Source organism: Lipotes vexillifer, unplaced genomic scaffold (assembly GCF_000442215.2).
Source record: "Lipotes vexillifer unplaced genomic scaffold, Lipotes_vexillifer_v1.1 scaffold567, whole genome shotgun sequence".
Taxonomy (NCBI): domain Eukaryota; kingdom Metazoa; phylum Chordata; class Mammalia; order Artiodactyla; family Lipotidae; genus Lipotes; species Lipotes vexillifer.
The window spans coordinates 863,964-881,836 of record NW_006776652.1 but is presented as its reverse complement, the minus strand read 5'-3'; positions in this window follow the sequence as shown (position 1 = coordinate 881,836).

Genomic DNA, 17,873 nt, shown 5'->3' with positions numbered 1-17,873 from the left:
TCTGTTTTCTTACTCTGAAGAGTGTTAAATTCTGTTCTATAAAGCATTTAATCACTGACAGCGCACCTCAACTTGTGGAGACTTGATTTTAGGCTCTTCTAGGATGGCTGTATTTCAGTTTTTCCCTAAGTTGGGGGTACAGATATAGTCTCTACTGCTAAGATATGACCCTTATGGAGTTTCAATAGGAAGTTTCTGGGATTGCCAAAGACTTCTATACTAGGTGAGTTTGAACAACAAACTCTGTCTCTTTAACATGAGGTCACTGTTGAAATACCTCTGTTATGGACTGAATGTTTATGCCCTCTCCAAAATCATATGTTGAAGCCCTAAGGCTCAATGTCATGGTATTTGGAGATGGAGCCTTTGGGAGATAATTGGATTTAGATGAGATCATGAGAGTGGAGTACTCACAAATGGGATTAGTGTCCTTATAAGAAGAGGAAGAGTCTAGAGCTCTTTCTCTCTCTGCCATTTGAGGACAGTGAGAAGGGAGCCATCGCAAACCAGGAAGTGGGCTCTCACCAGGATCTTAATCTGCCAACACCTTTGTCTCAGACTTCCCAGCTGCCGGAAGGGTGAGCAATAAATTTCTCTTGGTTAAGCCACCCAGTCTGTGGTACTTTTGTTATAGCAGCCCAAACTGACTAAGATGGTCTTCTTACCTCTTTTAGCCTATCAGTTAGAGCTTTCTGCAGGATTTCTTAGAGCCTCTATTAACACATGGGCAGTTCAGAAGTCAGCTAAGATTTTGAAGGCAGACTTTATGCATATTTTTGTGGCTCACAGTTTGGTGGCCCACTCTTTTCTGGGATTTCCCTCCTCAATTTCTAGCCACTTTGACAACCCCACACTCCAATCTCTGACTTTGCAGCACAGTTAAGATGGCCGCTTTCTGTTCAAAATCTATTTCCCATGTGCCATGTGGACTCGGGCATGCCTTCAGAAGAAAAACCAGTTAAATGCCATTATCATCCAGTTTTCTTACTGCTATGGGCTGAATTCTGTCTTGCCAAATTCATATGTTGAAGTCCTACCGCCCAGTACTTCAGAATGTGACCTTATTTGGATATAAGGTCTTTGCAGAGGTAATCAAGTTGGAATGGGGTTATTAGGGTGGGTCCTATAAAAGGGAAATTTGGACTCAGACACACACATAGGGAGAACTCCATGTGAAAATGAAGGTAGAGATTGGGATGATGTTTCTAACTGCCATGGGATGCCAAAGATTGCCAGAAAACCACCAGAGGCTAGGTGAGAGATATGGATTATATTCTTTCTCACAGCCCTTAGAGGCACCCAATCTTGCCCCACAATTTGATCTCAGACTTCCAGCCTTCAGAACAGTGAGTCAATAAATTTCTGTTGTTCAAGCCACCATGTTTGTGGTACTTTGTTACAGAAACCTTAATAAGCTAATACACCCCCCTTAATTAAGTCTCACCCCTCTAATTCTCCCTGCTATAGGTCATTCTGCAGCTCTTCAAATAGTTGTGCTTGTTTTAATATATTGTCCAGAGTTTGTAATTGTCACTGGCGTGGATGTTAGTTCAGTATTAGCTACTCCACTCTCACCAAAAGCTGGAAGTCCATGAGCTAAATTTCCAATCTTCCAGTCTGTGCTTGGCAGCCTGTGAGTCAATTTTGTTTACCCCTGAATCCAGTCCAGGGTCCCAGATCCCATGTTAGGGTCGGATATTCTGCCCTCTGATGGTTTACAAGAAGTAGAAAAATATTTATGGTCTTCTATAGTTAAATAGTTTGGTTATGACTGATCTTAAAATCATGTAGGCAAAGCCCCCAACTTTTCCCTTTCCTGGGAGGGCTGCATAGGACTTCAGCTGAGCCACTATTCAAGTACTTATGCAGATGGAAAACTGTTTCTGTGGAAATTTGTCCCTACCTGTAAGTGATTCTGCAACCCACTTCCATGCAAGTGTGTGTGGATTCTTGCGTATATGTACGTGCAAGTTGATGCATTGGAGAGGAGCTAGGGGGCTCTCCATTTGGGAAAGAATACAAACTGAGCTCTTTGTGTTTAATAACACTGCAATTTTTCTTAATATAGATGGCTCCCTTTCAGTCAACAATAGAACATATCTGTTAACTTGGAGTATTTAACCTGTTAAATCTCCTGGAAGCAGCCTGACAAGGACCTTGGAGAGTTAGTCCAAAGGACATTAACCATCACTTCTGGATTGTCTAAGCTTACTCTCTCTTTAGCGATTTCTGTAACCAGGAAGACACACACTGTACTACATTACTTTAGCTTCCCATAGAAATGTCTTTCCAGAGAACAGTGATTTAATATGCCTTCAGTTTCCGTCCAGTGTTGATAAAAGAAACAGTGATACGAAGAATACTCTGCAATTTTTGCGTAACAGCTGTTGAGGATAAGGTTCATTATATTGTTCAATATCTTACATAAAGGCCTAGGAGAGTGGCTCCCACTTTTTTCTTTTTAATCACAAAATCCTTTCTTCAAATACAAGCTTACGTGGAAACTTCATGCCTATAATAGATCAACATGGTTGAAATGGAAGCTGGAGGTCCTAGAGCCTTGTCTTCCCTCTCTCCCTGCTTTTCTTTCTCTAGTTTTTTTTCTTACCCACCACTTCACATTCCCCTGCATGATCCCTTGTTTAAGGGCTCCATTGAGCACAGTGTAAAAATCGTTAGTGTTAGTCTAAGGTAGACTTTACATTGAGAATTTAGTGCTAGGACAAAGTTTGTCTCATCTCACAGATAGTGGTGATTATGTTGATATAACCCAGATGTGTTACTCTGTGTGTTTCTCTCCTTGCCTTGGATGCCAGGAAAATCAGATAAATTAGGTGCTCAAATTTAATAGTTATTCTTGTCCTGGAATAGATGCAACAATTTGTCCCAGTTTTCTTCAACCAAAGTTGTAGAGGATTGAGTTTATTATATCCCCAGTTGAAGGTACATTATCATCATAGGAGCTCTCTGTTGTATGTATACGAATTTGTATGTATGTATATATTATGTATGTATTTATTACCATTATCCCTAAACTCTATTCTCATTACCCTTCTCCTCCCTTACTACCCCTCACAGACAACTCTATTCTGATGGGTTGAATGTATAACTTTATGTTAGACTATGTTCCTACAAATGGGTATTGTTTTATACACATGTATATTTATGTGTGTGTATCATTATATATATATATATATATATATATATATAATATGTGTATGTTATATATACAGGTATATAATATATGATATGTACAGAAATTTATCTCATATATTCTTCACCATCCATTATGTTTTCAAGATCCATCCAATTGCTCTGTTTAAACGTAATCTACTGCTTTCAGCTACTGCATAGTATGCTGTCGTGAGTACCAACCACTTATTTTATATTCTCTTTCCCAATGACATACACCCAGGTTGCCTCCAATTCCTGGTCACCCCAAATAACATTGCAATGAGCATCTTTACACATATGCCCCTTAGTAGCTGTCTAAGAATTACACTGGGATACAGACATTGGAGTAGAATTTCTGGGTCATAGCATATGTATCTGTTTAATTTGACTAGGTATTGGCAGATTGTTCCCCAGAATGGCAGCACCCATCCACATTCCCACCAACAGTGCAAAGGGTTCCCACTTCTCCAAATCATTAACAACTCTTGACATTATTCATTTTTACATTTTTTGTCAATATGTAAGGTATTTTTAATTGCTGTTTTAATTTAAATTTCTCTTATTCTCAATTATTTTGAGCAGATATTCATATGCTTATTTTGGATTATTTTGGATTTCTCCTCTATACATGGCCTGCTTGTATCCCTTGCCCATTTTCTGTTGAGGTTACTGTAGCTATTTTTTCCTTGTTGATTTTCATGAGTTCCTTGTATATTTTAGATCAGCATTGGTTAATTGAAATATAATGTGAGCCACATGATCTTCCAGTAGCCACGAAAAAGAATGAAAATAAACAAGTGAAATTATTTTAATTAATTTATTGCTTAATTATTAGTGAAACCGTAGTTACAGACTATCTTTTCAGTTTTACAGATAGCAAATATTTTCTCCCATTTTTATATCTGGCTATTTACTTTTTTGGGGGGGCTGAGATGTCTTTTCTGGTCTAATATATGGTCACTTTGTTTTAAATCTCTATACATACTTGAAAAAATAGTTATTCTGTTGAGTATAAGATTCTTTCACCATAAGTATGTTTTAAATTTCTATACCTTAATAATTTCATCTGATTGTCCCATCAGTCTTTGAGAGGAAGAGATGTAAAATCTCTCATTGTAATCATGAATATGTCAATTTATCCTTGTAATTGTTTCCTTTATACATTCCAGGCTAGTTTGTCTATGATCTTGGAGATTGCTTCTTTTAAAAATACCAAATGATGTCTCTCTTTGCCTCATTAAATGTTTGATATTTAAAAATACTGTTATATCAGCTTCATTTATTAATTTTTTGATGTATTTTTTTCCATGTCTTTTTCAGTGTTGTTTCGTTTTAGGTTTCTCTCTTCCTTCCTTCCTTCTTTCTTTCCTTCTTTCCTTCCTTCCCTTCTTCCTGTTTCTTTCCTTTTTACCTCTCTTTCTTTCCTTTTTCCTTCCTTCCTTCCTCTCTTTTTTCTTTTTCTTTTATTAATGTCAAGTAGTTCTTTAACTGAATATAGCAAAGCTGTTACTGCAGATTTTTCTATTTTTCAGGGAGGTAATTTCCCCCCAGTTTTACTGAGGTATGATTGACATATAACATTGTATTACACCAAGGTGTACAACACAATGATTTGATATATTTATATGTTGCAAAACGATCACCACAATAAGTTTAGTTAACATCCATCACCTCACACTGTTACAGATTTTTGTCTTGTGATGAGAACTTTTAAGATCTATTCTCTTGGCAACTCTCAAATATAAAATACAGTATTGTTGGGCTTCCCTGGTGGCGCAGTGGTTGAGAGTCCGCCTGTTGATGCAGGGGACACGGGATCGTACCCCAGTCCGGGAAGATCCCACATGCCGTGGAGCGGCTGGGCCAGTGAGCCACGGCCACTGAGCCTGCGCATCCGGAGCCTGTGCTCCGCAACGGGAGAGGCCACAACAGTGAGAGGCCCGCGTACCACAAAAAAAAACAAAAACAAAAACAAAACAGTATTGTTAACTATAGTCACCATGCTGTGCATTACATTTCCAGAGCTTTTTTATATTATAGCTGGAAGTTTGTACCTTTCGACCCCCTTCACCCATTCCCCCCATCTCCCCTCCCCGTCCCCCCTTTCCCATTGGCTCTGGAAACCACCAGTCTGTTCCCTGTGTCTATTTCAGTTTTTTTAAGGTTCCACATATAAGTGAGATCATACAGTATTTGTCTTTCTCTGTCTGACTTATTTCTCTTGAATATTAGTTTTTTTTGATGATGTCCTTTTCTACATAGACTTTGTTAATTTTTATGTTTGATTTGTTTTCTTTTGTTTTAAGCAGTCCTAATTAATATACTAGGAAACATACTTTTACTCAGAATATCTATTGTTCTGTGTTTCTCTCTCTCAGAGGCTCAGATGTAAAATTGACTTGGCAAAAACTTCCTTAGAACGGGCTTCTAAAGGGCTTATATCTCTTGAAGAATAAAATAAATGATATCAGTCAAGATCTCTGCTTCTGGCAAGTTAGAGGAACAGAGCTCCAACTTATCCTCCTATGTGAAACAAGTGAAAAAAATATATATACACACACATGCACATATGTATACACACAAATATACACACACATATATACATGTACATATACACACATCCATATATATATGTGTGTATATGAAACCACAGTTTCAAGTCTTTGGATTTCAGGCAACAAAAGACAGTGAAGCCTGAGAAATGAGAAACAAATAATACGATTTCCAGGGTTTCCCCAGTTTACTACCTGGAGATAGAATAATACATTATGGCTAAGTGGGGTTTATTCCAAGAACACAGGTTTGTTTCACATTAAAAAATAGTCAGTGTAAATCATAATATTAACAAACTAAAAAGGCAAAACCACATGACCATCTCAATACATGTAGAAAAAAAATTTGGTAAAATTCAGTACTATTCTTAACCAAAACCCTCTACAAACTAAGAATAGAAGGGAACTTATTCAACCTGAGAAAGGTCATTTGCAAAATTTCTATAGCCTATTCACTCTTAGTGGTGAAATACTAGATGCTTTCTTCCTAAGATCAGGTACAAGGTAAGGATGCTACCTTTCAGTAGTTCTATTCAACATTGTATAGACAGCCTAAGTGCCATAGGTAAGTGCAATAAGGTAGGAAAAAGAAATAAAAACATCCAGGTTATGAAAACTATTATTTTCTCAGAGAGTATAATTGTCTACATGGAAAGCCCTATAGGATCTACATAAAAGTAACAATGCAATATAGCTTTCTCCAAATTATAAATATTTTCTCAGATTATTAAATATAATGTTTTTAATGACTACATCTATAGTACTCAATTAAATAGTTCCTTTATATTGGACATTTAAAATTTTTCTAATAATGTTATTAATAGTGTAGTAAACATCTCTATCAGTTTAATTTTATTCATATCTCTGTTATTTTCCATTGTGCAAATTCTCAATAATTAAAGTTGAATTTCTGGGTAAAAGGTGATGGATATTTTAAAACTTGTGAAATGTATTATCAAATTGTCCCCAAGGCAGGTTGCCCTAATTATTAAATAGTACCTTGTTGTTTCAATTTGAACACTTTTGTCACCTGGGTATAATATTTTGTTGATGGGATATAGGTTTCTTATTTCTGTCCCTGTTAATCAATTTTGCTAGCACCATTTGTTAATAATAATACTCATTTCTCATTGATTTGAAACATTATGTACATATATTGAATTTTTATATATTCTTAGACCTTTGGATAAATATTTTTTTTGTATAAGTACCTTCTTTAAATGTTGTTTTTAGTTTTATTATTTATTTTAATAATTTACAGTGCTGGTTCCCCTCCATTATTTTTATTTTTCAAAATCTTTTTTTACAAAAAAAATGAAGCCCATCAATTTACCCTTTATATACATTCTAGAATTCTTTCCCCAAATTAACAAAAAATCATTGGGATTTTGGTTGGAATGACATTAAATTTGTAAGTTAAATTTTGTGGAGAATTGTGCTCTTTATAATGTTAAATCTTTTTATGGGGAACATGGTCTGTCTCTTGTTTTATCCAGACTTTCTCTAAGTATGATTTTGATTTCCTCCTTAGCTTCATAACTATTTAGGAGAGCATTTTATAATTTCCAGGTTAAGTTGTTATATGTGTGCATCTGCATTGACTTTTTGTCTTATCATAGTGTAAATTAGAGAATGAGGATGATAGTTTTTGCTTTTGAATAAATTGTTGAGGTTCTTTTTAGGGCTATTATATGGCCAACTTTTATAAACGTTCATGGATGCTGATAAAGAAGGTACATCCTCCATAAAGTGCCATGTTTAATGAAGAATTTAAATCATTTTATTAATTACATTATTCAGATTCTTCTGTTTCCTATTTGTTCTGTCAAGGCCCAGCAATGTGTATTAAGAAATATCATGCTACTAATGTATTTCTGCCAACTTCTCATTGTAATTTGAATAGTTTTTATTTCATGTATTTTGATGCTATGTTATTCAAAACATAGACATTTTATATTATTTTATCTGCATTGTGGATTTTGTCCTTTATCAACAAATGTGATCCTCTTTTATCTTGTTCATTGCATATTGCTTTGAGTTCCATTTTAATATTAATCTTATGGCCTCTGCTTTCTTTTTATTTGCATTAGCCAGGTACATCTTTGTTCATCTTTTTTTGTTTTGTGGTACGCAGGCCTCTCGCTGTTGTGGCCTCTCCCGTTGCGGAGCACAGGCTCCGGACGCGCAGGCTCAGTGGCCATGGCTCACGGGCCCAGCTGCTCCGCGGCATGTGGGATCTTCCTGGACTGAGGCACGAACCCGTGTCCCCTGCATCGGCAGGCGGACTCTCAACCACTGCGCCACCAGGGAAGCCTCATCTTTTTATTTTTAACCTTTTTGTGTCATTGTAAAAGTATGTCTTGGAGATAATTTATAATTGGATTCTTTTAAAAATACAACCTGAGTGTCTTTTGATTTCAGTAGATGAGTTTATCCTACTGTTAGTTATTACTATCACAGGTAAGTTTTGTTCTATTTTTGCCATCATATCTTTATTGGCCACTTTTATATTTAAAAATATGCATCCTTCATTTTATTTTTATTAATTGATTTAGACCTTCTTCTATTTTCTTCTCTAGTGATTTTTTTCATCTAGTAATTAATTTTAATTAGAAGGGCATACTTGTCCCCTTTCTTTAAGTATCAATGTCAATCAAGTATCAATTATCTAATATCTAAATATATAATATTATCAGTATTATATTATCTAATACCTTTTTATGTATTATTTAGAAATTAGCATATTTACTTTCCCCCATCAATCATTCTCTTAGAGTATGCATCGATTTAATCTGCAATGTTTGGATTAATTACTGTGATTTACTAACATCTTACATTATGTATCTTCTTTTTCTAAATTTTAAAATTTGTTTTCATTTTTATTTTTTATTTTTTAGTGGAGTATAGTTGCTTTACAATATTATGTTAGTTTTTACTGTACAACAAAGTGAAACAGCTATATGTATACATATATTCCCTCTTTTTGGGATTTCCTTCTCATTTAGGTCACCACAGAGTATTGAGTAGAATTCCCTGTGCTATACTGTAGGTTCTCATTAGTTATCTATTTTACACATAGTGTCAATAGTGTATATATGTCAATCCCAATCTCCCAATTCATCCCCCTCCCTGCACTTTCCGCCTTGGTATTGATGTTTGGTCTCTACGTCTGTGTCTCTGATTCTGCTTTGTAAATAAGATTGTCTACACCAATATTTTCAGATTCCACATATATGCATTAATATACGATATTTAATTTTCCCTTTCTGACTTACTACACTCTGTATGACAGTCTCTAGGTCCATCTATGTCTCTACAAATGACCCATATTTTGTTCCTTTTTATGGCTGAGTAATATTCCATTGTATATATGTGCCACATCTTCTCTATCCATTCCTCTGTTGATGGACATTTAGGTTGCTCCATGTCCCGGCTATTGTAAATAGTCTACAATGAACATTGGGGTGCATGTGTCTTTTTGAATTATGGTTTTCTTTGGGTATATGTCCAGTAGTGGGATTGCTGGGTCATAGGGTAGCTCTATTTTTAGTTTTTTAAGGGGTTTTGATACTGCTCTCAGTAGAAGTTGTATAAATTTACATTCCCACCAACAATGCATGATGGTTCCCTTTTCTCCACACCTTCTCCAGCATTTACTCTATAGATTTTTTGATGACGGCCATTCTGACCAGTGTGATACCTCATAGTAGTTTTGATTTGCATTTCTCTAATAATTAGTGATGTTGAGCATCTTTTAATGTGTTTGTTGGCCATCTGTATGTATTCTTTTGAGAAGTGTCTATTTATGTCTTCTGCCATTTTTTAATTTGTTTTTTTTTTTTGATATTGAGCTGCATGAGCTGTTTGTATATTTTGGAGATTAATCCTTTGTCAGCTGCTTCATTTGCAAATATTTTCTTCCATTCTAAATACTGTCTTTTCATCTTGTTTATGGTTTCCTTTGCTGTGCAAAAGATTTTGTTTCATTAGGTCCTATTTGTTTATTTCTGTTTTTATTCTCATTACTCTAGGAGATGGGTCTAAAATATCTTGCTGCAATTTATGTCAAAGAGTGTTTTGCCGATGTTTTCCTCTAAGAGTTTTTTTGTGTGTGTGCTAATACAATAGCATTATCTTCTGTGGGTATATATTTTTTTATTTTTAACATCTTTATTGGAGTATAATTACTTTACAATTGTGTGTTAGTTTCTGCTTTATAACACAGGGAACCAGCTATACATATACATATATCCCCATATCGCCTCCCTCTTGCATCTGCCTCACACCCTCTTTATCCCACCCATCTAGGTGAACACAGAGCACCGAGCTGATCTCCCTGTACTATGTGGCTGCTTCCCACTAGCTATCTATTTTACATTTGGTAGTGTATATATGTCCATGTCACTCTCTCACTTCGTCCCAGCTTACCTGTCCCCCTCCCCATGTCCTCAAGTGCATTCATAATGTCTGTGTCTTTATTCCTGTCCTGCCCCTAGGTTCTTCAGAACCATTTTTTTCTTTTTTAGATTCCATATATATATGTGTTAGCATACAGTATTTGTTTTTCTCTTTCTGACTAACTTTACGCTGTATGACAGATTCTAGGTCCATCCACCTCACTGCAAATAACTCAATTTCGTTTCTTTTTATGACTGAGTAATATTCCATTGTACATATGTGCCACATCTTTTTTATCCATTCATCTGTTGATGGACACTTAGGCTGCTTCCATGTCCTGGCTCTTGTAAATAGAGCTGCAATGAACATTGTGGTACATGACTCTTTTTGAATTATGGTTTTCTCTGGGTATATGCCCAGTAGTGGGATTGCTGGGTCGTGTGGTGGTTCTATTTTTATTTTTTTTAAGGAACCTCCATACTGTTCCCCATAGTGGCTATATCAATTTACAATCCCACCAACAGTGCAAGAGGGTTCCCTTTTCTCCACACCCTCTCCAGCACTTACTGTTTGTAGATTTTTTGATGATGGCCATTCTGAGCAGTGTGAGGTGGTACCTCAATGTAGCTTTTTTTTTTTTTTTAACAACTTTATTGGAGTATAATTGCTTTACAATGGTGTGTTACTTTCTGCTTTATAACAAAGTGAATCAGTTATACATATACATATGTCCCCATATCTCTTCCCTCTTGCATCTCCCTCCCTCCCACCCTCCCTATCCCACCCTCTAGGTGGTCACAAAGCACCTAGCTGATCTCTCTGTGCTATGCGGCTGCTTCCCACTAGCTATCTATTTTACATTTGGTAGTGTATATATGTCCATGCTACTCTCGCTTTGTCCCAGCTTCCCCTTCCCTCTCCCTGTATACTCAAGTCCATTCTCTAGTAGGTCTGTGTCTTTACTCCCATCTTGCCCCTAGGTTCTTCATGACTGTTTTTTTTTTCTTTTTTAGATTCCATATATATATGTAAGTATATGGTATTAGTTTTTCTCTATCTGACTTACTTCACTCTGTATGACAGACTCTAGGTCCATCTACCTCACTACAAATAACTCAATTTCGTTTCTTCTTATGGTTGAGTAATATTCCATTGTATGTATGTGTCACATCTTCCTTATCCATTCATCTGTTGATGGATACTTAGATTGCTTCCATGTCCTGGCTATTGTAACTAAAGCTGCAATGAACATTTTGGTACACGACTCTTTTTGAATTATGGTTTTCTCAGGGTATATGCCCAGTAGTGGGACTGTTGGGTCATATGTTAGTTCTATTTTTAGTTTTATAAGGAACCTCCATACTGTTCTCCATAGTGGCTATATCAATTTACATTCCCACCACCAGTGCAGGAGGGTTCCCTTTTCTCCACACCCTCTCCAGCATTTATTGTTTGTAGATTTTTTGATGATGGCCATTCTGACTGGTGAGAGTTGATGCCTCTTTGTAGTTTTGATTTGCATTTCTCTAAAGATTAATGATGTTTCATGTGTCTGTTGGCAATCTGTATATCTTCTTTGGAGAAATGTCTATTTAAATATCTATTTAAAATGTTCTGCCCATTTTTGGATTGGGTTGTTTGTTTTTTTGTTATTGAGCTGCATGAGCTGCTTGTAAATTTTGGAGATTAATCCTTTGTCAGTTGCTTCATTTGCAAATATTTTCTCCCATTCTGAGGGTTGTCTTTTAGTCTTGTTTATGGTTTCCTTTGCTGTGCAAAAGCTTTGAAGTTTCATCAAGTCCCATTTGTTTATTTTTCTTTCCATTTCTCTAGGAGGTGGGTCAAAAAGGATCTTGCTGTGATTTATGTAATAGAGTGTTCTGCCTATGTTTTCCTCTAAGAGTTTGATAGTTTCTGGCCTTAGATTTAGGTCTTTAATCCATTTTGAGCTATTTTTGTGTATGGTGTTAGGGAGTGTTCTAATCTCATACTTTTACATGTACCTGTCCAGTTTTCCCAGCACCACTTATCGAAGAGGCTGTCCTTTCTCCACTGTACATTCCTGCCTCCTTTATCAAAGATAAGGTGACCATATGTGCGTGGGTTTATCTCTGGGATTTCTATCCTGTTCCATTGATCTATATTTCTTTTTTTGTGCCAGTACCATACCGTCTTGATTATTGTATCTTTGTAGTACAGTCTGAAGTCTGGGAGCCTGATTCCTCCAGCTCCGTTTTTCTTTCTCAAGATTGCTTTGGCTACGTGAGGTCTTTTGTGTTTCCATACAAATTGTGAAATTTTTTGTTCTAGCTCTGTGAAAAATGCCATGGGTAGTTTGATATGGATCACATTGAATCTGAAGATTGCTTTGGGTGGTATAGTCATTTACACAAGTTGATTCTTCTGATCCAAGAACATGATATATCTCTCCATCTGTTTGTATCATGTTTAATTTCTTTCACCAGTGTCTTACAATTTTCTGCAAACAGGTCTTTTGTATCCTTAGGTAGGTACCTACTTATTCCTAGGTATTTTATTCTTTGTGTTGCAATGGTAAATGGGAGTGTTTCCTTAATTTCTCTTTCAGATTTTTCTTCATCAGTGTATAGGAATGAGAGAGATTTCTATGCATTAATTTTGTATCCTGCTACTTTACCAAATTCATTGATTAGTTCTAGTAGTTTTCTGGTAGCATCTTTAGGATTGTCTATGTATAGTATCATGTCATCTGTGAACAGTGACAGCTTTACTTCTTCTTGTCCAATTTGGATTCCTTTTATTTCTTTTTCTTCTCTGATTTCTGTGGCTAAAATTTCCAAAACTATGTTGAATAATAGTGCGCAACCTTGTCTTGTGAGAGTGCGCAACCTTGTCTTCTTCCTGATCTTAGTGGAAATGGTTTCAGTTTTTCACCATTAAGGATGATGTTGGCTGTGGGTTTGTCTTATATGGCCTTTATTATGTTGAGGAAAGTTCTCTCTATGCTTACTTTCTTGAGAGTTTTTTATCATAAATGGGTGTTGAATTTTGTTGAAAGCTTTCTCTGCGTCTATTGAGATGATCATATGGATTTTCTCCTTCCGTTTGTTAATATGGTGATTCACATTGATTGATTTGCATATATTGAAGAATCCTTGCATTCCTGGGATAAACCCCACCTGGTCATGGTGTGTGATCCTTATAATGTGCTGTATTTTGTTGAGAATTTTTCCATCTATGTTTATCAGTGATACTAGCCTGTAGTTTTCTTTCTTTGTGATATCTTTATCTGATTTTGGTATCAGGGTGATTGTGGCCTCGTAGAATGAGATTGGGAGTGTTCCTCTATCTTCTATATTTTGGAAGAACTTAAGAAGGGTAGGTGTTAGTTCTTCTCTAAATGTTTCATAGAAGTGCCTGTGAAGCCATCTGGCCCTGCGCTTTTGTTTGTTGGAAGATTTTTAATCATGGTCTCAATTTCAGTGCTTGTGATTGGCCTGTTAATATTTTCTATTTCTTCCTGGTTCAGACTCGGAAGGTGTGCTTTTCTAAGAATTTGTCCATTTCTTCCATGTTGTCCATTTTATTGGCATAAATTTGCTTATCCAAATCTCATGATCCTTTGTATTGCTCCAGTGCCAGTAGTTACTTCTCCTTTTTCATTTCTAATTCTATTGATTTATGTCTTCCTTTTTTTCTTGATAAGTCTGGCTAATGGTTTATCAATTTTGTTTATCTTCTCAAAGAATCAGCTTTTAGTTTTATTGACCATTGCTATTGTTTCCTTCATTTCTTTTTCACTTATTTCTGACCTGATCTTTATGATTTCTTTCTTTCTTCTAACTTAGGGTTTTTTATTGTTGTTGTTTTTCTTTCTCTAATTTCTTTCAGTGTAAGGTTAGGTTGTTTATTTCAGATATTTCTTGAGGTAGGATTGTATTGCTATAAACTTCCCTCTTAGAACTGCTTTTCTGCATCCCATGGGTTTTGGGTTGTCATGTTTTCATTGTCATTGGTTTCTAGGTATTTTTTGATTTCCTCTTTGATTTCTTCAGTGATCTCTTGGTTATTTAGTATTGTATTGTTTAGCCTCCATGTGTTTGTATTTTTTACAGATTTTTTTTCCTGTAATTGATATTTAGTCTCATAGTATTGTGGTTGGAAAAGATATTTGATACGATTTCAATTTTCTTAAATTTACCAAGGTTTGATTTGTGACCCAAGGTGTGATCCATCCTGGAGAATGTTCCATGGGCACTTGAGAAGAAACTGTATTCTGTTGTTTTTGGATGGAATGTCCTATAAATATCAATTAGGTATATCTTGTTTAAGGTATCATTTAAAGCTTGTGTTTCCTTATTTATTTTCATTTTGGATGATCTGCCCATTGGTAAAATTGGGGTGTTAAAGTCCCCTACTATGATTGTGTTACTATCAATTTCCCCTTTTATGGCTGTTAGCATTTGTCTTATGTATTAAGGTGCTCCTGTGTTGGGTGCATAAATATTTACAGTTGTTATATCTTCTTCGATTGATCCCTTGATCATTATGTAGTGTCCTTCTTTGTCTCTTGTAATAGTCTTTATTTTAAAGTCTCTTTTGTCTGGTATGAGAATTGCTACTCCAGCTTTCTTTTGATTTCCATTTGCATGAAATATCTTTTTCCATACCCTTAATTTCTACCTGTATGTATCCCTGGGTCTGAAGTGGGTTTCTTGTAGACAACATATATATGGGTCTTGTTTTTGTATCCATTCAGCCAGTCTATGCCTTTTGGTTGGAGCATTTAATCCTTTTACATTTAAGGTAGTTATTGATATGTATGTTCCTACTACCATTTTCTTAATTGTTTTGTGTTTCTTATTGTAGGTCTTTTCCTTCTCTTGTGTTTCCTGCCTAGAGAAGTTGCTTTAGCATTTGTTGTAAAGCTGGTTTGGTGGTGCTGAATTCTCTTAGTTTTTGCTTGTCTGTAAAAGTTTTAATTTCTCCGTTGAATGTGTTTGAGATTCTTGCTGGGTAGAGTAACCTTGGCTGTATTTTTTTCTCTTTCATCACTTTAAATATGTCCTGCCACTCCCTTCTGGCTTGCAGAGTTTCTGCCGAAAGATCAGATGTTAACCATATGTAGATTCCCTTGTATGTTATTTGTTGTTTTTCCCTTGCTGCTTTTAATATTTTTCCTTTGTATTTAATTTTTGGTAGATTGATTAGTATGTGTCTTGGTGTGTTTGTCATTGGATTTATCCTGTATGGGACTCTGCACTTCCTGGACTTGACTGACTATTTCTTTTCCTGTATTAGGGAAGTTTTCAACTATAATCTCTTCAAATATTTTCTCAGTCTGTTTCATTCTCTCTTTTTCCTCTGGGACCCCTATAATTTGAATGTTGTTACATTTAACATTGTCCCAGAGGTCTCTGAGGCTGTCCTCAATTCTTTTCATTATTTTTTCTTTATTCTGCTCTGTGGTAGTTATTTCCACTATTTTGTCTTCCAGGTCACTTATCCGTTCTTCTGCCTCAGTTATTCTGCCATTGATTCCCTCTAGAGAATTTTTAATTTCATTTATTGTGTTGTTCATCATTGTTTGTCTGCTCTTTAGTTCTTCTAGGTCCTTGTTAAACATCTCTTGTATTTTCTCCATTCTATTTCCAAGATTTTGGATCATTTTACTATCATTACTCTGAATTCTTTTTCAGGTCTACTGCCTATTTCCTCTTCATTTGTTTGGTCTGGTGGGTTTTTGCCTCACTCCTTCATCTTCTGTGTGTTCCTCTGTCTTCTCATTTTGCCTAACTTACTGTGTTTGGGGTCTCCTTTTCACAGGCTGCAGGTTCATACTTCCTGTCGCTTTTGGTGACTGCCCCCAGTGGCTAAGATTGGTTCAGTGGGTTGTGTAGGCTTCCTGGTGGAGGGGACTAGTGCATGTGTTCTGGTAGATGAGGCTGGATCTTGTCTTTCTAGTGTGCAGGTCCATATCTGGCCGTATGTTTTGGGCTGTCTGTGACCTTATTATGATTTTATGAAACCTCTCTGCTAATGGGTGGGGTTGTGTTCCTGTCTTGCTAGTTGTTTGGCTTAGGGTGTCCATTACTGTAGCTTGCTGGACGTTGAGTGGACCTGGGTCTTAGCGTTGAGATGGAGATCTCTCGGAGAGCTTTTGCCAGTTGATATTACATGGATTTGGGAGGTCTCTGTTGGGGCAATGTCCTGAACTTGGCTCTCCAACCTCAGAGGCACAGGCCTGACACCTGGCCAGAGCAACAAGACCCTGTCCACCACATGGCTCAGAAGAAAAGGTAGAAAAATAGAAAGAAAAAAAGAAAAAAAAATAAAATTATTAAAATAAAAAAATTATTAAAAATAAAGAAAAAATTAAAAGGTAATATAGAAGAAAGAAAGAAGGAAGAGAACAACCAAACCAAAAAAGAAATCCACAAATGATAACAAGCACTAAAAATTTATACTAAAAATAAATAAATAAATAAATAAATAAGTAAATAAATAAAAACAGGCAGACAGTACACTAGGCCAAATGGTAAAAGCAAAGCTACACAGACAAAATCACACGAAGAAGCATACATAAACACACTCACAAAAAGAGGAAAAGAAAAAAAATCTGTATATAAAAAAAAAAAAAGAGGAAGAGAGCCAGCAAATAAATAAATAAATTTACTAGTGATAATAAACTCTAAATACTATACTAAGATAAACATAAAACCATAAATAAATTAGATGCAGAAAGCAAACCCCCAGTCTACAGTTGCTCCCAAAGTCCACTGCCTCAATTTTGGGATGATTCATTTTCTATTCAGGTATTCCACAGACACCAGGTACATCTAGTTGACTGTGGAGATTTAATCTGCTCCTTCTGAGGCTGCTGGGAGAAATATCCTTTTCTCTTCTTTGTTTGCATAGCTTCAGGGGTTCAGCTTTGGGTTTGGCCCTATCTCTGCATGTAGGTCACCTGAGGGCATCTATTCTTTGCTCAGACAGGATGGGGTTAAAGTAGCAGCTGATTACGGGGCTCTGGCTTACTGAGGCCAGGGGAATGGAGGAGTAAGGAATGCAGGGCGAGCCTGTGGTGGCAGAGGCCTGTGTGACATTGCCACAGCCTGAGGCATACCATGTGTTCTCCTGGGGATGTTGTCCCTGGATCATGGGACCCTGGCTGTGGTGGGCTGCACAGGCTCCTGGGAGGAGAGGTGTGGATAGTGCCCCGTGCTTGCACACAAGCTTCTTGGTGGCTGCAGCAGCAGCCTTAGCGTTTCATGCCTGTTACTGTTGTCTGTGCTGATAGCTGCGGCTCATGCCTGTCTCTGGAGATCGTTTAGGTGGTGCTCTGAATCTCCTCTCCTTGCACACCCCGAAACAATGGTCTCTTGCCTCTTAGGCAGTTCCAGACTTTTTCCTGGACACTCTCCCGGTTAGCTGTGGTGCACTAGCCCCCTTCAAGCTGTGTTTACACAGCCAACCCCAGTCCTCTCCCTGGAATCTGACCTCTGAGGCTGAAGCCTCAGCTCCCAGCCCCCACCCGTCCCCGGTGGTTGAGCAGACAAGCCTCTCAGGCTGGTGAGTGCTGGTAGGCACCAATCCTCTGTGCGGGAATCTCTGTGCTTTGCCCTCTGCACCCCTATTGTTGTGTCTCCTCTGTGGCTCTGAATGTTCCCCACTGCCACCCCCATCTCTGCCAGTGAAGGGGCTTCCTAGTGTGTGGAAACTTTTCCTCCTTCACAGCTCCCTCCCAGAGGTGCAGGTCCTGTCTCTATT